At 38.5% G+C, this 23,654-nt stretch overlaps 1 long non-coding RNA gene across 5 annotated transcripts in view; it reads right to left on the bottom strand.

The window, feature by feature from the left end:
• Positions 1-23,654, bottom strand: part of LOC110259772 (uncharacterized) — an 835,641-nt gene that overhangs the window by 127,447 nt on the left and 684,540 nt on the right. For 2 of the 5 annotated variants that reach the window (XR_014838463.1, XR_014838465.1), the window contains one exon: positions 14,227-14,319. This is a non-coding gene — a long non-coding RNA (uncharacterized LOC110259772). Of the gene's footprint in view, positions 1-7,448; positions 9,896-10,137; positions 10,260-14,226; positions 14,320-23,654 lie in introns of those variants that run through there. The other 3 variants (XR_014838464.1, XR_014838462.1, XR_014838466.1) reach the window with 3 other exon arrangements.

Raw genomic sequence — 23,654 nt, 5'->3', positions numbered from 1 at the left:
CAAAGAGGATGGAGAACAAGCAGAATGGTCCATTTCTCTTGGATGACTTCCCTGGCTCACTTCATGTATTACTATCTATCGCTTCCACCAGAAGATAAAAGAACACAGGACCAAGCTCTGGAATTCCAAATACTAAGGTTGTCTAGATGTCTAGGAACCAAGAAAGGAGTCTGAGAAGGGCTGGCCATGGAAGTAGAAAGAAAACCACTACTTCAGGACCAGAGAAAAAGATAAACATGTTAAATCCTTCTAAGAACCTGATTAAGATGAGATCAGAAAAATGTTCTTGGCCTTAACAATGTGGAGCTTATTGCAGGTGTTTGTGACAGTGTCACTGCAGTGGTTGGGACAGGAAACAAGTAGCTGGGGGCAATAAAAGGGAGATGATAATGTGAGAGAATTTCTTTTGAAAAATTTTCTTGTGGATTGGAAGCAAAGAAATGAAGCGACAGTTGGAGAGGGATATAGGATCAAAGAAGTTTTTTTTTAAACATCAATAAAACTGGAGAATGTTTTTGTACTGGTGAGAAAGCTAATACAAGAAACTGATGATGGAGTAAAAATAGTATTAAACCCTGGGTAGGATGAAGGGGTTGAATTTTACATTAGTGGGATTGATCCCTGATAGCAATGGGGCAGTCCTTCAAATGTAATCAGAGCTAAGAGAGAAAATGGTTAACTCTGTAATTTTAGAGGTGAAATGAATAAAGATCTAGTAATTTAAAAAACAACTGGGATCTTCAAATAGCTAGAAGGAAGAACTTTTGCCTTTATCAAAATTGTCTGTAGATAACCTTGTCAGAATGCTGGAGGTGGTTACTGCTAGGGAAAGACTTACATTATGCAAAAGTATAACAAAGAACATTGTGTGTGTGTGTATGTGTGTTTCAGTGATATGAGATGCCTGTAGATTCTTGGACTTCGATGTGATTAACACATGCACATTGTCATTATTTTAAAATTTTTCCATGTGATTTGAAAGGCATTTCATTGGAAGATAATAACAAAGATGACAGTAATAAACAGCTTTATTTAATAAAGTCACTTCCTTAATTGCTAAGCCAAATGAAAACAATGGTAATATCATGTTGACTGACCGCCGCCTGTTCACATAAAGAACCACCCTGGCAGTTTGGTGTCAGTTGGTTCTAAGAGTGTGCCTTGCTCTACCTGTGTGAACTTCACCTCAAAAGGATGAAATACAGTGTTTTGCAAGTTTGTAAACAAAGTGGTTTTGCTACAAAATTCACTGCTGTCATCACACAAGAGTCTCTTGAGGAAAGGCTTTTTGAGAAGAGATTAAACACACCAAGTGCCACTGGTCATTTCCATAGTTAAGCAGTATTAGGCAGTACTCCACTCTCAACTTTTAGATTCTTCATTTTCCCTTTAAATAGAAATAATTAACTCTTTCATGAATTTTCCAAAAACATGGTATTTCCACTACCATTAGGGAGAAATGGAGCCAGTGGTTAGACTGTCATGCAAGGACTTCCACTAATGTATTTTTTTTTTCTCAAAGGTAACAGATATTCATGTTACCACTCTTTTCCTTAGAAACAGAAGTCTCCTCATCATAATTATAGGCTTAGAGCAAAAGATAGGGGAGAAATCCAGAATTTGTAAAGAGCCTGAAGAACCATGCCAAATGTTTGCATAAATTCAGGTATGGGGAAATTCTGGGTTTAGTGTTCTTAAAATGATATTTAAAGAGTGTTTTTAAAATAAGATTTTATAAGGCCTTTTAAAAATTTGTCTTTAAGGGAAGTTTTAGCTTGTCTGGTTGTGCAGATAATCTTCTTTACCTAAATCAGTATCTTGCTGCTTTGTTAAATTCGTGGCCCACTGGACTGAAAGAAAAGGTGCAAAGTTCTTCTCATCCATCTTAATGGGGTGTTAATGACTGTGGAGGCTGACTCTGATCATTTAAATGTGAGCGCCATTAATCACCTAGAAAATACACAAACAGCCAGCTTGAGCCACTGAAATGTAATTGCAAGGGACAGTTGGGTCCAATTTTGTTTTTGAATGAAGACCTGTATTTAAAAAAATGAGCTGTCCCATGCCAGCTTGTCAGATTTAAAGCTAACCCAAATAGGCAATGGCCTTCTAACCTAGTGAGATTTAAAGAGGTGATTTCGCCTATGAACTTGCCATTTAGCCATTCTCTGTCAAGTGAATAACTTTGACCAGCCATGTAAATTTCTACCAGGCAGTCACTTGCCAAGTTACCTTTCTTAAACTTTTCATGTATCCTTTGATTTGGATGTGCATGTGTGTGAGCATGTGTTTTAAATGCCTCAAGGGTAAGTAATTATTGATTAATTAATATCATTTTCTATTTCTGCTATCTTCTTGCTCTGATTCTTCTTGCAATGCGCCTGTCAGGTCTGGAACTATTGTTTCTCTACTTTGTTTTTTGTTTGTTTATTTGTTTGGGGGTTTTCTTTTTTGGAAGAGATGAAATCATGGCTTAATCACTGGCAAAGCTGACAATATTTAGAGAAAGCTAAATTAAAAATCTGGAGAAGATTGTCTTATTGTGGATGTTTTGGAGGGTGGGCCAATGGAAGAGAATGGAAGAGTAGACAAATGAGAGGTTCCTCTTTTCTGATGCTACTATTTCTGTTAATGTGTCATATTAACAGAAGAACAAGTGGTGCAAAGTTTCCTCTGAGGAATGCACAGTGTAGTGTGTACTCCTGGCCACACAATCATACATTGCCTGAAGCTTGAGATGAGTCATCAAGAGATGGTTTATTTGTTTTTTGCATGTCTATTGATAGCTATGCCAAAGTGCACCATTTGGCTTTGCAGTTTGAGGATCTGGAGGCAAGGGGCCTTATTTGGTTCAATGTTCTTTGCCTGTGATGTTATACTTCTCCAGCAATAACTACTATTGGGAGTGATGGCCTGCCCTGGCCTGATCTGACCCTGCTTCATGTACAACATGCAAGTTTAGAGTGTATTTATCTCAACTGCCAGTTGTGTTGATTTTTATTTTTTGATAGGAGCAGCCAAACCACTTTTGGTTTCACCACTTCTTAAATTCCCCCTTTGCTTGTTGCCTGGGGCAGAAGGTACTTGGAGAGTTCACAAAGGAAACAAAATACTCCAGTTGCCTCTGATGTTAAATAAAATGCTTGTTTATGGGTTAAGTCTTTCCCTCCCCCCTTTCCCAATAGAGAGTGGCAGAAAAGCTGTGGATTTTAATAAGGCTAACATTCGAGGTTTGGAAAAGGTCAAGTGACCACAAATGCCTGATAAAGTATTTGCTTTTTTTCAGTGTAATATTTGAATTTTAAAATTTGATATTTAAAGCAATTACTCTTCTGAAGTTCAGAAACTTCAAATGAGGGGGTTCTAAAAGGCTAAAAATGCTCAGTGCTCTGCAAGAGTTGTCATTGATGTTGCCATTCAGACTTAAGGGAGGATTTAGAATTTAAGGCATAAAATGTATCGCCAGCCTCTTTCCCAAACTGCTTGTGGGTGGGGAGAGAAGGTAATCTGAGCCCAGGCCAAAAAACATCAATGTCTACATGAAACATTAATATGTTACGTATTGCTGTTTTCTTCAACTCTCCACTATGAAACTCAGGGGTGGGTCTTTGGAAAAATTATAAATGCTGTCTCCATCATTTTTTCTCCCCTGTCCTATGGTGGCTTCTTAGTTAGACTTTCTTGAGTCATTCTGCATTGAAATATTTGGAAGATTTAACATTATTCTACTAGTTCTAAGCTGATTTTTAAAACTCCTAAAGTTCTTTCTGCTAAAGCTAACTGTGTGTGAAGATAGCTATGGGAGAGGGAAAGCGGAAAAAAATTGACTGATTTAGTTTTTCCGTCAAAAGCTTTGGATTCAAATATTAGTTGGCTTTGATTCTGGCTCTGCAACTGCATTACTGTGTGGTCTTGGCAAGATGTTATGCTTTTGTCTCAGTTTCCCTACCTGTAAAAAAGTAAGTAACTACACCAGTTTACTCAGTGGGTTGTAGCTTTGAACAACAAATGAATGAGTGCAAAGTACTGAAACTACAATACAATGCAGAAAGTCTAATGCTATGGTCTTATTCTCTTAACGATAAAGTAAAAGTGAGGTTTAATTAGTTAATAAAAGCAAAATGAAATCTTAAGATGAAAAGGGTCGGGGAAGTTCAAAGCCATTTTATTATTATTAATAATAGGTGTTGTACCTCTCTCTTTCACCTTCCTCATCTAATCAGAACACATTCCTTGGATTAAAGGCGTATTCTCTCCAAAAAACTTTTTATCTACAGTGTTGAAACATTCCTAACTGTGTTTTATGGATATGGAGTTTTGAGGCACTATAAACAACTCCCTTTTTCATAAATTCTATTTTTTTTTTTAAAGAAGAGGAGGCAAGCTGGCTCTTGGTTTCTAAGCACGTGGAAATGTATTTAGGAGGCTCCTTTACATATTCTGTTCCTCTTTGTGAGACTAACACCTCCTTGCTCACAGCTCCATGTTCACTCCACAGACGTTCTTAGGCAAGTTTCCTTCTGTCTACATGGAGAGACTCATTTTTATTTGTAAATTATTTAGATACATATTTGCAAAAATATACATACATGAATGTATATATAGACATATGTTTATAAATACATATATTTGTATATATAGTATATCTATATATAGACTTATAAATACATATGTATACATACATATATGTATGTATATGTGTGTGTATATATATATATGTCTCAAATTTTATCTCTAATTTTAACACAAAACCTCTGTAAAGTCAGACTAATAAATGAAGAGCATATATACTTTAAAATACTTAAAAAAATCTGCAAGAATAGAGAATGGAAAGTAGAATTCTCCAGTGAAAGGAACTTGGCATATCTCTGACAAACGTGAGCCTCCCCTGGCTGAGGGGATGGGAAGATATCGGCGCTAACACTGGCTTTAGTGAGAACTGGTAAATAAAAATACTTGGCTCCAACCACTTTACTTCTGGGTCTTTCACCCTGACTGGTGAAAAAACATACTGAACAAGTATGCAAAATTTATTTGTGCAAAAGAATAAACAGTGACTTATCTAAGTTGTATCTGGTGGGAATTTCATTGACGCTTCAAGGCATTAGTAAGAATTTTCTTTATCACACTGAACTATGTGGGAAGGATGGGGGGATAAAAGTTTATCACTTAATGAACAGATGAGATACATTGACTACTTAGAGGACTAGAATTAAGTAATGACAGAAAAAGTTTTCCAAAGCAGCAGGTGATTAAATGTCAAATGAGAGGGGAGAACATGTAAAAGCTGCGGGCCTGAAATACTTTTGAAGGAGTTCACAGGAAGCAGATGTCACTGAAGGTTAGAATGGCTGCAGGATCTTGGTGTCAGATGTAACAGTTGAGCTGACTCTTGGTTCATGCGCAGGACTGATGTGGAGAGAGCATTAAAAAAAGGCTTTCTGAATGTTCATTGAGAAGATGAATGAATTCTGGAGATGTAATGTATAGCATGTATTGTACACTTGAAATTTGCTGAAAGAACAGATTTTTAAGTGTTCTCACTACCCTCTCCACACACAGTAACTATGTAACTATGTGAGGTGGTGGATATGTCAATTAATTCGATTGTCGTAATCATTCCACCCTTCATATGCATATTAAATCATTACATTATACTCTTCTAAAATACACAATTTTATTTGTCAGTTATATCTCAGTAAAGCTATTGAGATATAGGTGGGAAACTATTCTAAATTGGAGGACTGGGGTAAGAGTTATAAGGAGGGATGATCACCATGCGTTCATGAAAAGAGAATAAATCTGTGACAGGAGTAAAGAACCTGCAACTCTAATAAACACACACTGCAAGGTGTAGACTCACTGAGGAACTATACAGTTTCTAAGTACTTGTAATTTTCCATTACAAGGCTAAAAGCCCACAGAGTGGGTAGGAACAATAGTCTTTTGGGAAACTGAAGCTGTGTGGCCAGCATTTAACAGGGAGATGCAGTTTTGGGGACTCCTTTTCAGAAAAGCAATAGCTAATAATATGTAAATGTTGATATCCAAATAGGCTTAATCTAAATACATTCCTCTTCTAAAGTTGATTTTTAAGCATCTGTAAGTGCAGGCAGGTGAGCAAGGCAAAATCCAAGTGGGTGACGCAAGAACTTTAAGGAATCCTTAAGTTTGCTGTGACAAAAAAAATCACACCATAGACAACCTCCTATATTTTTAAGCATATAGAACCTCTCCTTGCTGCCTTTGTCTGAATGAAGGGATATTGGGGAAATAGATGATAATCGGAATCTGAAGCCCGAAGGAAGAATGACTTGTCAATCACGAACTCAGTATCCTGTTCTGAGATGATTTTTACAAATTGAAATTTTACAGTCTCATTAATGATTGCTAAAAACACTGACAAAGAAAAATACTGCCTCGTTTTTCCATAGTTCCATACAAAGGTAGCTGCCACTTAATGAATGCCTGTTGTATTCCAAGCTCTGCATATGTCCTCTCAGATATTATCAATTCTTCCCCAAATGTCCAAAGTGGGTGCTGCAATTCTCCTCTTAAAATAGGAATGTTAGGCTTCAATTGCCCTTCAAGGAGATTAAACTCAAAGCCTCTGGCCAGGACAAGAATTATCAGACCCTTATCATTACCCCACAGGTCTCAATGTAGTGCCCCTTCCATGACCATGAGCAACAGGGCCTACTCCTTCCTACTCCCTGCTAGGAAAGGTATGTGGCTCCCTCCTCACTCCACCTCTAAGGGGGTAATGAGAGCATGTGCAGGGACAACATCAGGGGACTCTCTGGGGAACTTCCCTGTAACATGTCCCCCATTGCAAATAAGGTATCCTGCCCAAAACCAATCAGAAGATCAAATATGTCCCATCCAGAGACCAGTCAACACCCAGCCCTTCCACATATGCAGTGGGCTGGGCCGGGCGAAATCAGCCCCCCAACTCAGGTCCACAGTATGGGGGCATAAAGGAAACCCAATTGTAAAGCCAGGCCAGTCCCTACTTGCAGGGCAGCCTGCTCTCCCTGAGAGTGTACCTCTGCTTTAATGAACTTGTGCCCACCACTTCAATTCTTTGCTGCGCCAGAACCGAAGAAAACAATGAAGCCCTAACAGTAAAAGTAGGAAAACCGAGCCTCAGAGAAGTTTAATAGCTAGGATTCAAAATGAGGTGTAAGTCCACTCTGCACTCTTTCTACTATGCTGCTCTAATTCTTCTCTGTTTAAACATTAGTTTAAAAAACATATTCTTACATAAACCATAAAGGGAAAGAATATGTAAAAGAATATATTTTTGTATACCTGAATCCACTTTGCTGTACAGAAGAGAGGAACACAATATAAATCAACTATACTTCAATAAGAGTTAAAAAATGTATTATTCTTCTAAAATCTGAGATATTACCTAGAGTACACCGAGACCATTTTGTGTTTCTGGGTTTTTTTTTTTTTTTTTTTTAATACTTGGTATTTAATTACTCATGTTAAGTCTAGAGACATTTTCACAGGAGAGACGTAAGGCACTTATGGGCTGCACATTATATTTAAGCCATCTGAAACTCTTCTCTAGGTGGAGATTTAGAGCCATGGACAAAGAATCCTTTGCCCCTTTCCTCGCTGACTGCTTCTCCCAGCCTGCTGCACTACACAGGGGCTGCCAGAACGCATGTGTCCATACAGATCTCAGCCCTTAACACAGAAGTTGGCAATGCTTAAAGAGTGGAAACAGCTGCAGATGTTGAGGGATGAGGCGTTCAAAAGCAGCCCTGCTATGTGGAATCCCACATGTGAGACTCTGTTTTGGTCAGGAAACTAATAACCCTCCACTTTGAGTTAAAACACTGTGCTTCTTTCAGCAGAAATATAAAGGAACACTTGCCTTCTCTGCCTAGGCTGAGGCGGCCCTACCCTTTGTGGCTCATCAACCGTGTACTTCAGCCTTGGCCCCAGATTCACACCTCCTCCTTGTGACTGGCACTGACTGAAAGGAAGGATTATGGCCAAGATGTGATCTGGTTGAACAGAAGGGTGTGGTGCCAGCATGGAGCCCCTCTCTCATCTCAAGCCCCCATCACTTCATCAGACATAGCTATTTTTTTTAGCTTCCAATTTTTGCATTTTTAAAGAGGAATTTAAAAAAATTCAATAGTATCCTTATTACTTATCAAATACAATTCCTCAAATATAAAAAACATCAATAGATTGCCTATTTTACACCTTGTTCCTTTATCCCTTTGCTGCCACTCCTCCATCCTCGAAGAAGAATTCATGATTCAAAATCAATTGAATGTAATTTGACCCTATTGTACTTTCCAATACACCCACCTGGTTTCTGGAAAATCTTTTCTCTTAATTAGGTGCTGGCCAGGGATAGGTGCTGTGTTTTGGGAGTCTCATGCTCTGAGCCTGCACATATACCTATCTCAGGCTAGTCAAACAGATCAATTCCTCATCTGTGTGTCAATACATGAAACACACCACCTACTCATCCATTTTTCTTTCCAGTTTCAGTCTTTCATTTCTCAATTTCTCACTTACGTTCAACTGCTCATGTGACCCAATGAATAATTCCTTTTGTCTCTTTTCTCAATCACCTTTTGTCCCAGCAATAAAATAGGAGGCTGTGACTTGGCCCTTGGACAAGCTTCAAGGTCATGTGGTAGAACTGGATGAGAACTATGGATTACAAGTCTGGTTCAGCAACTTGGGACTTTGAACAAAACTGTCTGCCTTTTTGAGCCTCAGTTCCCTCTTCGGAAAAAGGGCTGGATGATTGGTCTCTAATGTTTATAATTCATTCAAGAAGTAGCTAATAAGTGCCTGCTCTATGCCTGCCCTGAGCTAAGTGCTATGGATACAATGGTGAGAAGAGAGAGAGATTCTGCCCTCAGAGAGCTTATAGTGAAGAGGGTATCAGCTGTCAATGAATAATTCCACAAATAAACATGCATTTATCAACCATTACAAGTGCTATGAAGGAAGAGCATGGAGTGACACAGAACAATCAACAAGTGCTACTGATCCAGCGGGAGCAGAGAAGGGGGATATATCAGGAGGGGAACATGGGGAGATGTGAGGGAGATGGTGCAGGAATTAACCGAGCAAGGAGGAAGAGAGAGATGAACATTCCAGGCAGAGAAAATGGCAAATGTAAGCCCTAAGGAAAGTGGGAAGAAGATAAATGGGAAGAAATGACTAAAGATCAGCAAGGCTAAGAGAGATCACACTGAAAAAGAGGATGCAAGATGAGGCTGTGGAAGTACAGACAGATCTGTGAAGCCTTGAAAACCACGTTAAGAACCTTAAGCTGTACTCTGAATATGAATGGAGAGTTTGAAAACAGTGGAGTGTTAAAACTTGATTTTAAAAAGGTCACTCTGACCCTCTGAGAAGAGAGCTGATGGGAGGGAGTAGAAATAAAAGAGGGACACTATAGGATTTCCAGGCAAGAGTAGATTCTAACTCAGAAAAGGGTGGTAGCAGAGAATGGAACAGTATTTCCACGCATGTCTCTGATGTTTCTCCTTGCCACTCACCCATCCAGTTACTCTGAAGTGCCCTGGACACTTCCTGCACTAGACCTTTATTTCAACCTGACACATGGCACATGGTTTATTCTGTTTCATCTCAGTTGTCATTGTTTTATTTCCCCCACTGAGTTGGAGGCCTTTTATAGTAATTATAATGTCTTGCTCATCTTTTTATCCCCTGAAAATCTTAGCCTTACATCTAAAGGGTGCATTGTGAGTGTTCAAGAGGAACCTATGGTTTTCTCCATGGGCAATTTCATGAGCTCGTATGACACCCACCTGAGAGACAAGAGTCAAGGGATTCCTTGGCTGGCCTAAGTGACCTCTGTATAACAGTTATATTTTCTCTGCCATCCCTGAGGAAACAAAGAAAGGGGAAGGGCTGTAGTAGGAGGAAGAGGGGGAAGGGAGAGAATTTCCCCTTTCAAGATCATATTTTGGAGTCACGTTCTTCCCACCTTCCTGTCCCGATGTGGTTCTCCTGCCCACGGAATTCTCACACGCACATAGATGCCTGGTTGTTTCAAGTGTTGTATGACAGTGGAAGAGAATTCTGCATTGTCAGGATCTTAGGCTGAGGCAGATAAAGCCTCCTCACCTGGTGCTGGGTTAAAGGTTTACTTCCTTCCCTTGGCCATGACTTATCCTCTGAGCTTCAAGGTGCTCCCTTCCTGGTTAGGGGTCCTGTTAGCCAGCTGTTTTCGTTGCTCCCATCCTCTCCTGCAAGGATGAGGTACTCTCTTTAGGTTTTTTTTGTGGCCTTTGGCAGAGTATAACCCTTTATTACTTGGGTCCCAGATCTAGCCCTTTGGGTGTCTGCCTGAAACCTTGTCTGAGCTGCCAGTTTCTTCAGAAATTAAGAGCCCTATGATGAGTTCTGTTTTCATGAATTCCATTTTCTCTAGAAGTCTTCTCTTTCATGGTCCTAGGGGCTTGTATGAGTCATTCCTCAAGTTCTGGGACTTCAGAACTGTTCATAATGGATTTTTCCTTTCCTTCATCAACTTAAATTTTTTTTGAAACGAAAAAGGAGAGGCAACTCTAGACTTCCTCAGTGCCCTTTCTTGGTCCTCAGAACCTACTTCTAACTCCCTCTACCACAATCCTTTTATAGGGCTCTGTAACAGATGATAATGTGCTAAAAGCAATCTCCATAAGATTCTGGGAAGTCCTTATTGTCTTTACCATTCTTAATCCTCCCACCTACCACCCACAGGCATGTTTGAATCTATAAAGCTAAGAACATTGGGACTACTTTTCATTCCGTACTTATTTTCTGATGAGGGTGATATATTTCTCTGGCTGATAGTGTTTTAGTCGATAATTAGAAAATATACTAGCATTAAAAATAACCTTAGAGACCACCTAACTTTTTATCCATACTCTTATTCTATTGTTGAGAAATTCAAAGGCCTGATGAGTCAGGCTGTTTGCCCTAAATCATTTAATTATTTAGTATTAATGACTAGAATCTTTGTCTTCAAAGACCTTATTCTCTATTCTAGGATTTATAATTCTCTTCTTTAAGTCTCAACTGGGAATCATATAGCACGATGAAGAGAGTGTGTACCCACAGGGCACTACATCATTCATCCCATCAATCATTCACCAAATATTTATTGAACACCTATATAAGCATGGCACTGTGTTGCTGCATAACTAACAAGCATAAACAGCCTGATTTAAATGCAAACCAAATACAATTAACTTCTGTTAGCCCTTTATAAATTTAAGTTCTTTTCCTAAGAACCAAAGAAATAAAACCAAAATTTTTTGTAGTTCTGTAATGTACAGAGTGTTATTTTAGGAAGGACACGGAAAACGCCATCTGTTTATTGTGCTGAATTATGAGTTTCTTGAATTTTATGTAAATGTTTTAGTACCAAAAGAGACAGGTTAACTTTTAGTGTTTGTGAAAAATATTGGGAATTAAGGCCATTCTCAGAACAGCTAAATGGAGTATAAGAGTATGGGAAAATTTTAATTTAGAAGGAAACTGTTGTAGTGTTAATCATCCCTGAAAACTGTGATCAGGTTGTTTATTTTATAGGGAGCCTGGTATGGCTTGAAAGGAGTGGATTGGATAGCAGAGCGCTGTCTGAAATTGTACTTGACTTCACAGGAGGGAACATGGAAAGATGGAGGTCTTTTCTCAGCAGTCTCTTTACTAACTGTTCCCCTTTGGATTTGGCTGTCTGTGGTCATTTTAAATAGCAGGTTTTGGAGACAACAACCAGCCATCACCAAGGTGGAAGCAAGTGCCCAAATCACAAACTCAGGGTCAAAAGTCAAAAGGATCTTTATCCATTTAAAGATGAGAATCATGACATGATGTTGAGTGAGCTTGGGTCTGAAGTCAGAAGTCTGGGTGCTCTTCCTCATTTCAGCTCTTTATCTATGTGGGGCAAGCTACCCAACCCTATGAATATTTTCCTCACCTCTCAAATCCAGATAAAATCTCCTGCCCTTTCAGGGCACAGTGTTGTTCCCAGGATCAAATGGTACTAATGCAAAAGTGCTTTGAAAACTCAAAGACCTTTGGAGATATAAGGCAGTTTTATTCCAAAACTCCAGAATTTTGACCAGTAACAGAAGTCTTTAACTTGCAAAAATTAGTATTTCCATTTTGTGTGTGTGTGTGTGTGTGTGTGTGTGTGTGTGTGTGAGACACTGTGCTTATTTTTCTCTGTAAACATCTGTTACTCTTCCTTTGAAATTGGCAGGAAATAAACTCAATGCTGGGGAGAAATGGCAGGCCTTTCTTATCTTTTCAAAGAACCAAGAACAGGACTGAGTTTTATGAGAGGCTCAGTTTGATGGACATAATGAGGCAGCAACCAGTGGACGGCCACCAGTCCTCTCTCATTCCCATAGAGTCATGGGACACTTCATAGATGATGTAACATTTTGAGCTGTGTTTACAATGTATCTAGGTGGTAGCTATACCATTTTTAATTTAGTTTTATTTATTTATTTTGCCAGTGCTTTGGGGGTCTGTTGTGTCATGGTAGAAAGGACTAAAAATCCCTTTGTGATGCTGGATTGCAAAGAATAAGCTTTTTCACATTCCACTGGTTCATTCAATAAGAATTTATTGAGTGGGTGCCATGTTGGGCACTAGAGATAAAAGCCAATATTGCTGGGAAGATAGATGCCACGGAAAAATTATATCACATAGTGATACAGTTCCAAGCTGAGGTAAAGCTGGATCACAGCTACATTCCTTAACCTAGCAACCTCAGAGGTATGTGTCCCAGAGAGAATGGCTCTAAGATGGTAGAAATTCTGTTAGCTTGCCCTCTAGAACAAATTTCCACTCACATTCCACATGGCCACTAGTCAGCATGAAGCATTGTGAAGATAACCAAAGTGAGAAATAAATTTGGGGTTTGTCTGTGGTAGCAGCAAAAGTTATTTATTTCAATATATTTATTTGGCAAATATTTAATTAATATGCAAGATCTTTGTCCTTGACTACCTTATTCTAGCTAGGGATGCAATGGTCAGACAATGTAGAAATTCCTAAATGGAGGCAGAAGTTTTATTGTAAAGAGCTTGCAATAATATAACAAAGTGTGAACAAATGACTATGCTTGTATATATATGTGCTACTATTTTTAAAGTGCATGTAGGTGTGGTTGTGATTAATAAAATACATACCCACTTAAAAGTCACTAAATTCATTATGTCTCTTAACCATTTTGTAGTTCACTTTGCCTGTGTGATTATTTTACTATATGTCTCTCCCCACTAGACTGTATTTTCCATGAATCTGTTTTTATACTCCATTAAGTCCCTGGGTACTCAAAGAATGTTTGTTAAATGTTGACTAAGTATATTTTCTCAACTAAGAGGTTGAGAAATTACAAATATCCTGTACTGCTCCTTGAAATTTTATATTGTTAAAAAGGTGCCCTCCTTTCGGTTGAGGTTGTGACCTATAGGTCAATAAATGAAAGATAAATAAGACAGAGAAAAAGACTCAGATTAGAAGGGGCAAGGTACAAAGACTTAATGCTGATGGGTTAGAGATGATCAGCTATGGAATGTCACTTCTGTCTTCATCCCTCCTTATTTTGCATTGCTTTGATATTCTCTGCATTTCCAAAAATCCTAACAAGTCTTGCCTCCTATGAGTTTTGCAATAACACATGAGTAACCAGGTGAAAATGGAGACAGAACGGCTGCTGCCTGGAAGACCTTACAAAGCTGCTGATGCTTTGAGGGACAGAGCTAGAAGGACTGAGGAGATTGTTTTGTCCTGGAAGTGAGGTTTTATACTAAGGAAAGAGAATTCCCCAAACACTAAGGTTCCCTTTCAGGGTCATACAGCTAGATAGTGGCAGAGGCAGGACTAGAACCTAGTATGACTCTTTCCACCCCACTTCGCTGCCTCTTTGTTGGGATCAGGTTTGTCATCACTCAAATGCTGGATTTGGGAGGAGATCATGGTACAACTTATGAATTTAGTATGGATTTAAATTTATAGTTTATGTCATTAATCTTCTGTTTTCATTCAGTCTTTCAAAATATATGCTCCTTCAAATTAGCAACAGCTCAAGAATCACCCAAAAATACAACTGTCACTATAAACTTGCTGTTAATGTTTATCTAATTCTACTGAAGATCATAATCTTTAAGTCAGCATGTATTTATTCTGTTAAGTCTTTACAAATATGCTACTCACCTTAATAAGAGTGAGTAAATTTGTTCTTTCTTCATTATCTGGGCATTCGTTCTACAGAATAATTCCCTTCTGAAGCCAACATCATTGCTCATTCTGTATTAAGAAAGATAAAGACATAAAACAGTATTGCAATAAGTATCTGGCAGGCCAGAGAGACACTATGTTAAAGGAAAATTGTTTAAGACACTTTAATGCTTTCTATTGCCATGGCTGCAGAATTACTTGAGGGCACATAGCTAAGGGGACTTCTATAACATCTATTAATGAGATTTATAAGAATACTAATAGGTAGATCCAAACCTAACTCCATCAATAGTGATGAAAATTAATGCAATTCTAACTACTCAACTTAGGGTTATAAATATTCATGAGCATTGTCTGTTATAATGAACACAGACTGTATGGTATAAACATGTGTGTAAAAGAAAATGACAGAAATGTTGACACTATGACAAAATGCAAACTATCACCTATAGAGTGAATATTCTGATCTCAGTCAAACATACAATCTCTAGTGACACATCCACTATTATCAATACAGAAGAAATGTGTACTATCAACTAGAGACTTAAGGATAGTCAGTTAAAATATTTTCCAACAAGTTTCAAAGCTATTGATCTCTTAGTCTTTGTCGTCAACCTGAGTAGCACTTGTAAGACCATCTGCTGGGTTCAGAGAAGTACCAGTCTTTTGGTGATGAGTAAGGGAGATTTAAAAATGACACTGCATAATTGTTTAGGCACAGAGAAACTGGAAAAATGATTCATGGCAGAATCATTAATTAACAGCAAGTAGATGTCTAGAACAAAAATAATTCTAGGTAGGTAGAAGTGAATATAAGTCCATGTTATAAAAGTATGTGATCACAACACTGAATGTCTTAGTAAACTCTGCCACTGAATGATTTAAAAAATCTAAGTCATTTTAAAAATATATTACTTATTTATATGTAAAAGGGCATCTATCTATCTATCTATCTATCTATCCATCTATCTATCTATCTATCTATCTATCTATCTATCTATCTATCTGTCTATCTATCCATCTATCTATCTCTGGCCTTGCTCAGTGGGTTAAGGATCTGGCATTGCTGTGAGCTGTGGTATAGGTCACAGACATGGCTCAGATCCCGTGTTGCTGTGGTTGTGGTATAGACTGGCAACTGTAGCTCAAATTCAACCCCTAGCCTGGGGACCTCTATATGCCATGGGTGTGACACTAAAAGAAAAAAAATTAAAAAAAAAAAGAACAATTCTTTTGGAGTTTCCTGCTGGCTTAGTGGTTAAGGATCTGATGTTGTCACTGCTATGGATTGGGTCATTGGATCACCGCAACACTGGATCCTTAACCGACTGAAAGAGGCCAGGGATCAAACCTGTGTCCTCATGGATACTAGACAGATTCATTTCTGCTGAGCCATGACAGGAACTCCCAGATTATTTTAAATATGATTAAAGACCCCTCATGTTTATTTTATTTATTATGGTATGATTCATGATTTTTAGTGCTTTAGTCTGTGTTTGCCTCTAACAGCCCAACCTGTTAGAGGGCATTTTTATTTCAAAGGCAGCAATTGGTCTTGATGCTCTCTAAGTACATTCCAGGAAAGCCATGTTGGGCTTGCAAACTAACACTCTTAAATATTCACTTGATACGTGATTATTTCATACGTGTTTGTATCTTTTTTATATGGGACCATAATTTTCTATTTTATTTTAAATCTCTTGCCCTTGTCACCTCCCTCATGTTTCTTCTGAAAATGGTCTATTCTATCAAATGTTCCATGAAGGGCATCTCGCTTCCATGATGCAACCTAGCTAATACAATCTGCAAATGTATTTGAGCTTCAGAGGGTTTCCAACCTAGGAAAGGCATCTTTCTCTACTTATGCAAATCAGATGTTTATGAATTTAGCCAAGATACCTAAAGGTTAGAAGGAGACCTAAGAAACTGAAGGACAGCCATCTAGTTAAATCTTTTACTCTTAGATTTTTCCACACCTAATAATCACACCGTCAGTTTAAATAAATTCAACTGCAAAATGGTATATAAAGAAGTAACTTTTATGTCTCTCTCCAGAATTCTTTCAAAGTATGTCTTTTTAGTTTTAAAAATACACAATAAATAGTAGGAGTTCCCATCCTGACTCAGTGGAAACGAATCTGACTAGTACCCATGAGGATGCAGGTTTTACCCCAGGACTCCCTCAGTGGGTTTAAGATCTGGCATTGCTGCGAGCTGTGTTGTAGGTTGCAGAGGCAGCTCGGATCTGGTGTTGCTGTGGCTGTGGTATAGGCCAGCGGCTACAGCTCCAATTTGACCCCTAGCCTGGGAACTTCCATATGCCATGGATGCAGCCCTAAAAAAAAGACATAGATATATATATTAAATGGTAAAGAAAAAGCAGCAGCAGCTCCAAAAAAAAAAAAAAAAAAAAAATCACAGAAAAGGAACAATGAGATACAGTGAAAGAATCCCAAATCAATACCAGCTGCTGAACAATTTGGTTCAACTGCTAACAGGTGTGTAGAAGGGCCCATGTACAATGTTACCTTTTGTCAATGTGCCTTCTGGAAAGGGCTTTTGGTACTAAAATTCCCAGAGTATTTGGACTCTTTAGAAGAAATTTTTTGTGTGTGTGTGTGTTCATCTAAGATAAAGCTTATTTTCTTTATACATCTTTTATATTGAGATGAAATTAAGCATTCATATCATATAGGTCATGGAGTCATGGGATGGGGAGATGAAAGGGAGCAGAAGTGCACACCTGTGGTCCTTGGACCTGCAGGCTTACACAGAGGGTTTGGGGGTTAATACATTTTTCAAAGTGTATACAAAAAAAATGTTTTTGAATTAATTCTTAGATGAGATGTCAAAGGTTTCATCATTTTTTCAAAGAAAACACCCTCCTCCAGTGTTAAACTGGAGTGAGTGGTCAAAAGTGCATGAACTTTTAAGTCAATCGGTCCTGTGTTAGAATTTGTGTATTACTGACTTTTCAGAACATGTTTCTTCCTTTATAAAATGGGGGTAGTGATACTGACCTCATTTGGTTGTTTCATTGTTTAAAGCAGTGTTTTTTTTTGTTTTTTGTTTTTTTCCTAAAACTTCAGTGTGTCTGTCAACCACCTGGGAGCGTGCTAAAATGAACACTGTTTCAGTAGGCCTGCGGAGACACATGGAATCCTGCATGTCTGGGAAGCTCCCAGATAATGCCAATGCTGTTGGTCTCCATCCCACACTTCAAGTGGTAAGGAGTTCGAGCACTAGTTTTCAAATATGACGGCACACTGGAGTCACCTGGGAAGTTAAAAAACAACAATGACAATGAAACTGATATCCAGGCCCCATGACCAAAGTTTTTGATTTAACTGGCATTGGGTACAGCCTGGGCATTGAGATTTTTTAAAACTCCCCAGACAGAGATGCTCTGAATGTGAAATTTGAAGAATCACTGGTTTAAAGCATAGTACATGAAACATGTCACATGCTCCACAATCATTAATTTCCTTAGGAGACTCCTCAATTACTGGGGTGGGAAATGAAAAATAAAAGACTAACATTTTCTTTCCAGTGGTACAAAAACTGAAAAGACTGCTGGCGAGTAGGCAAGTTGAATCTCATTCTGCAATAGACTTGCTGTGAGACCAGGGGTGTGTTTTCTTATTGTTTCTGTGTTTCTTATATTTAAACAACTGGAAAAAAAGGGATTAATTATGCTTTACCCTCACATACTTGTTGGGAAAATTAATATTTATAAAAACTTTGAGACTCATGGATAAAAAGATATACAGTATATTTAACATATATAGGGAAAGGATGGATTTCTTTAAAATTTTTCAGTAATTGGCTCAAAACAAGCAGATAACATTGGGACACTAGGAAGAAAGATGGTGCTGAGGGCATGTTGACATTGACACGTTTAGGTGCGTGGAGAAACGACACACAAACTATATTGGTTTGTTTTACTTGCCTTGATAATTTCTGAAAGATTTCTTTTCTATTGGGAGCCTAAATTTCAATTTGGTATTTAGGTTTTTGAAGTCCTCTTAACCCAGGCACAAGCTGTGGGAACCACCCCTGACTAAGCTGTTACCGGTCTTGCCAAAAAGAACTCCCAGCCTTTCATAGCAACCTTTTGGGAGTGTTTTAAGCACATGCTTTTAAATTTGTTAAGTGTTGATCTCATTTATGAGTGTCCAAATTCCATGAGTGTGTTCTATGCCATTACTATAAAACATCAAATATTTGGAATGGGTATTTATTGAGGCGGGGTCCAACGTGGTGTGTGTAAAAGGGAGTGAGCCCCTCTGTGCACTGGACTGAAGCAGATGGAATGTAAAGATTGGGATACCACACCAGATGCCTTCTGTTACCCCCTGTAGATTAAGCTTCCACTCTACTTCACCCTGCTCTCTGCCCTGAGGCTGACTTGCCTGGGCTCCATGGATGGCTCCATCTCCTGCCTCAGTGTGGATGAGGTGAATGGGGTGCCCTGGCAGAAGACACAGGGAGGGAGGAGACAGAAGGGGAGTTTTTATTCCTCTAGTTTCCTTCCTTGGGCTGACTGCACACCTTGACTAAAAGTCACAGTTTCTGCCCAGGTGGCCCTCTCCTTCTTGGTTCTAGTAACTCTCTCTTTACCTACTCTTTGAAATTTATGATGACAAAAACTGAGTGTTACTAGATCCAGAGTACTACACTATTGCTTAAAGTTGCCTTCACTTGGCCCATGATTTTGTAAATAGTTCTGTTTCCAAAGTGTTTAGCCTCTTCGAATTACTCTTATTTGGTACAAACAGAAATACTGTGAGACAAAGGATCTTATCTCTCTATATGCTCTTGTATATTCACTGGTATTTCCTGAATGAACAAGTAAATACATGTTTAGGCTCTTCTTCATTGGCTGCATCTGTACACTTGACTTGAGAGTATTAGTTATCAAAGAAGCAGCTTTGTGAACAATGGCTGTCTTCTTGTGATTATATTTATTTTTAAATTCTTAAAAGTTATATGGAATTTTGAAAATATGATATAGAATTGTGATAAAACAAATACTTTGTTTTAACATTCCTCTCACATACCTAACTCAGTAGGTTACCCTCAGACACAAGCAGAATCTGCTGCATGAATGTGCTAAGCACTGTTCAGTAAGTAGAAAGGAAACATCCCTTGAACCCCATTCTTCTAAGTGGCCCTCACCTCTCACAATTTTTCTCCTTTAGTAACTAAAGTTGCATTCACATTCTGAGATGATGACCGGCATGCTTCACTTCCCTATCTTGGAATTAAAAAAAAAAGTCACATTTTCTTTGAGTCTCCATTTTTTTTTTTAAATTAATAGGAAATTCAGGAATTCCCATCATGGCTCAACCGTTAATGAACCCGACTAGCATCTATGAGGATGCGAATTCAATCCCTGGCTTCGCTCAGTGGGTTGAGGATCTGGCGTTGCTGTGAGCTGTGGTCTAGGTCGCAGACACAGCTGGGATCCCACGTTGCATGGCTCTGGCGTAGACCGGTGGCTACATTTCTGACTGGACCCCTAGCCTAGGAACATCCACATGCCACAGGTGCAGCCCTTAAAAAAAAAAAAAAAGAGAAAAAAAATTTAAAAAAAGAAGAGGAAATTCAAATATCCCCTAGTAACTCTCTCTCCTAAATTTTCTATGGAGTAGCTTGAGTCAGTTTGTGATTCAGGACTCCTCCAAAAGAGCTTTGATGTACTTGGGCCAAGTCCTTGCAGCTGGTATTTTTGGACAGCCCCTCTGCCTCTCTCAAATGCGTCCTCCACCACTTTCTTGATGCTGTCACTACAATAAAGTTCTGTTGTTATTGCTAGAATCTGGTCTTGGATGGTTCTGACATTTGAAGATAAACTTGGTGTTGTGGGCTGGATTTGTGTCCCCAAAATTCATACATGAAAGGCTAAACCTCAGTACCACAGAATGTGATTATATTTGGAGAAAAGATCTTTAAAAAAGAAACTAAGGTAAAATAAAATCATAGTGGTGGGCCCTAAATCAGTATGACTGGTATCCTTATATGAGGATACTGGGTCACAGGTGTACATGGAAGAGTACCATGTGAAGACAAAGGGAAGAGATGGATATCTACAAGCCAAATAAGAGAGGGCTCAGGAGAAAACGATATAGTTAATATCTTGAATTTGGACTTTTTGCTATAAGAACTATGAGAAAATAAATTTCTGCTGTTTAAGCCACCTAGTCTGTGGGACCTGGTTATGGCAGCCTTAGCAAACAAATGCATCCACTATATCTGGGTCTCCATGATCATGGATACCAAACTTCACCAGTCACCAAGACTTAGGTGGTACCTTCAGGAATAAAGATGTGTGCCATGCTATCCTCAGGCAGAAAACACTGGGACCTGAGTATTACTACCAACCAGATACATTAGTTCACTTTAGTTCAGGTAAATGAATTTTACAAGGCACTTGTAAGAGCTTTTAGCATTAGACATCTATTGTGCCTACTCTTGACATGCTCTTTGTTCTTAGGGTGAGAACACATCTACTCATATGCCAGATACTAGTGGGGCTAGAACTTAGATGTACCTCCTTAAAGATGGAGGCTTAATTCACAAAACAGCTCTCTGCAGCTGCAATCACCAATTATGTTACTTCTCTATTCCTTGGAATCTAGATCCCAACACAAGAAGTTCTTCCTCTACCAGCCCCAAAGCCTGCCTTATTTTCTGCCCTAGGATTTACCATTACCCATGATGACTGACAGGGAAACACACACCTAACAAGGTATGATTGAGGTTAGTCTACATCCTAACGTCTGTACCTTTTTTAACTTCCTTAGTAAATCCACAGTGAAAAAACATGAAATTCTGCATTTTTGTCCTTGGAATGAAAATTTTATAATTCCTACTTTTAAAAACCAATGCTTTTAATGGCCTCTATAGGGTTTAATTGCTATTTTTCTTACTTTGTTGCATATAGGGTAAATTCCTCAAGACTATCTTGTACTTCACTTTTTTTGGAATATTCTAGTCTATATTATAACAAGTCTATTGAATTTATCATTTAAATAATTATAATTTTCATTTGTATAAATTTTTTTTTTTTTTTTTTGTCTTTTGTCTTTTGTCTTTTTGTCTTTTTGTTATTGTTGTTGTTGTTGTTGCTATTTGTTGGGCCGCTCCCACGGCATATGGAGGTTCCCAGTCTAGGGGTTGAATCGGAGCTGTAGCCACTGTCCTACACCAGAGCCACAGCAACGCCGGATCCAAGCCGCGTCTGCAACCTACACCACAGGTCACGGCAACGCTGGATCATTAACCCACTGAGCGAGGGCAGGGATCGAACCCGCAACCTCATGGTTCCTAGTCGGATTCGTTAACCACTGCGCCACGACGGGAACTCCTGTATAAATTTTTTATATCTTTTAAAATAATTTCTTATTTTTTATTTTTTACTTTTATGGAAAGTATTCCTTTATCTGAGGTTTCTAAAATATTCCTATTTTATAATTATTTTCAGATGGCTTTATTATTTTAATTCAGTATTGAATAAATCTATCTACTAATTAGTAATTTGGTTGGCTTCCTTTTTTGGCATTATTTTTTGCTGTATGCTTTGCAATTTTGTTGTGCAGGCTCATCTTGAAAGGGAGGTCCATTCCCCACTTTTCTCTCTGCACATACCTATCCCTTTCAGATGATTTGTGGTTTCATCTAACTAGCTTCCTAGGAACCCATTTTTCCCAGCTATGTGGTATTAGGGCTAGTACATGTTCAGTGGCTGACTATGGGCAGCTTGACTGGGAACCTGACTGTGAGACTGTGTGTGCATCATTCTGCCTCTATAGGCACTGTATTAGTTTGCTAGGGCTGCCAGAACAAAGAACCACAGACTAAGTGACTTAAGCAACAGAAAATTATTTCCTCACAGTTCTGGAGGCTGGAAATCCAAGATCAACGTGTTAGCAGGATTGGTTTGCTGAAATACCTCTTCTCTTGACTTGTTTCCAAATGTCTGGCCATCATCTCCAAAGGCTTCACATGATAGTCCTCCCTCTGTGACTGTGTGTTATGTGTCCCAATCTCTTCTTATAAGACAATAGTCATGTTGTATAAGGCCCACCCAATGATCTCATTTAATTACTTTTTTAAAAGATCCTATCTTCAAATATATTCTGAGGTCTTGGAGGTTAGGCGTTCACCATAGGAATTTTGGGGAGTAGGTTTGTGCAGTAGGTTAGATCAAGTGTTGTCTCTGTGGCAGTAGGGTTCGGTCTCTGGTCTAGTGCAGTGGGTTAAGGATCTTGCATTGCTGCAGCTGTGGCACAGATTACAGCTGCAGCTCAGATTTGATCCTTGGCCTAGGAACTTCCATATTCTGTGGATGTGGTCAAAGAAAAAAAAAAAAAAGAATTTTGGTAGAACACATTCAGCCCATAATAGGCATGACCTTTTATATAAGCTATAATCTCAGAACATATTCAGTTGTATCTCTTTTCAGCTTCAATTCTTTGGCATGGGACACTATACTGGCTCTGTCTTCAAGCAGAGAGGCAAGATTTAGCCCATGCATCCCTATGGATTCAGTCCCATGGTCTTGCAGGCACTAAGTTCCTGGTTACCCCTACTTGATTCCAGACATAGAACCCAGCACAACTGCTCCTTCTGCCCCACTGACTTCTCTGTGCTTTGAGCCCATAGAGATGACTGCCTTATTTTGAGCTTGGTTATAATTTTCATCTTTCTCTTTTTATATTTTAGCTATCATTTTTTTTTTTACATTTGGATTGCAGCTGAGAGTTGTCAATGTATGACTTTAAATAGTAGAATTTTGATGAAGTCACAAAAAATATTTTTTAAAGAGAAAAATAAACATTTTGTTGATATCAAACTTTCACAGCAAGTACAAATGTGACCATTTGATTAAGTCATGAATAAGAACTATATTAGATATTTCTGCAAACTAAAATGATTACTATTAAACATGGAGGATTAATTTGAATCCAACAATGTTCTTCCAAATATATATCCAGTTTGTCTATGTCAAGCATAGCCCAGTTTTTAAACACTGCAAAATATAGTCAGTTATTCTACAATTTAACAAATGGGGCACAAATGATTTTTGAAAGTCTGAATTATTTATGCTAATAGAGGGGAACACTGACAAGGGTAATGCAAGAATGGCAATTACAAAGAATTTATATTTTGTTTTGCTCTGTATTTCTGTACTCTATTTAATCCAGGTGTTTGATGTGTTGGGAGTTTATATCATTTCCATTCAAATGATAAAAACACATTCTGAATATCTCATTTGGAAAATTCCCTAGCTTCATCCTGTTTTATCACTTGCCAAAGTCTTTCCTGTTACTGATTCCATGCTCAAGAGAGATGCTAGATTGGTTCTGACTGATTCACAACATCTGGAGCTCACCTTATCT

Source organism: Sus scrofa, chromosome 2 (assembly GCF_054392235.1).
Source record: "Sus scrofa isolate SSC_HxYL_T2T_F1_AM1 chromosome 2, Sscrofa_HxYL_maternal_Yorkshire_Landrace_v2.0, whole genome shotgun sequence".
Lineage (NCBI taxonomy): Eukaryota > Metazoa > Chordata > Mammalia > Artiodactyla > Suidae > Sus > Sus scrofa.
Note: the sequence above shows the minus strand (reverse complement) of the source record. Positions and strands in the feature narration are given on the sequence as shown.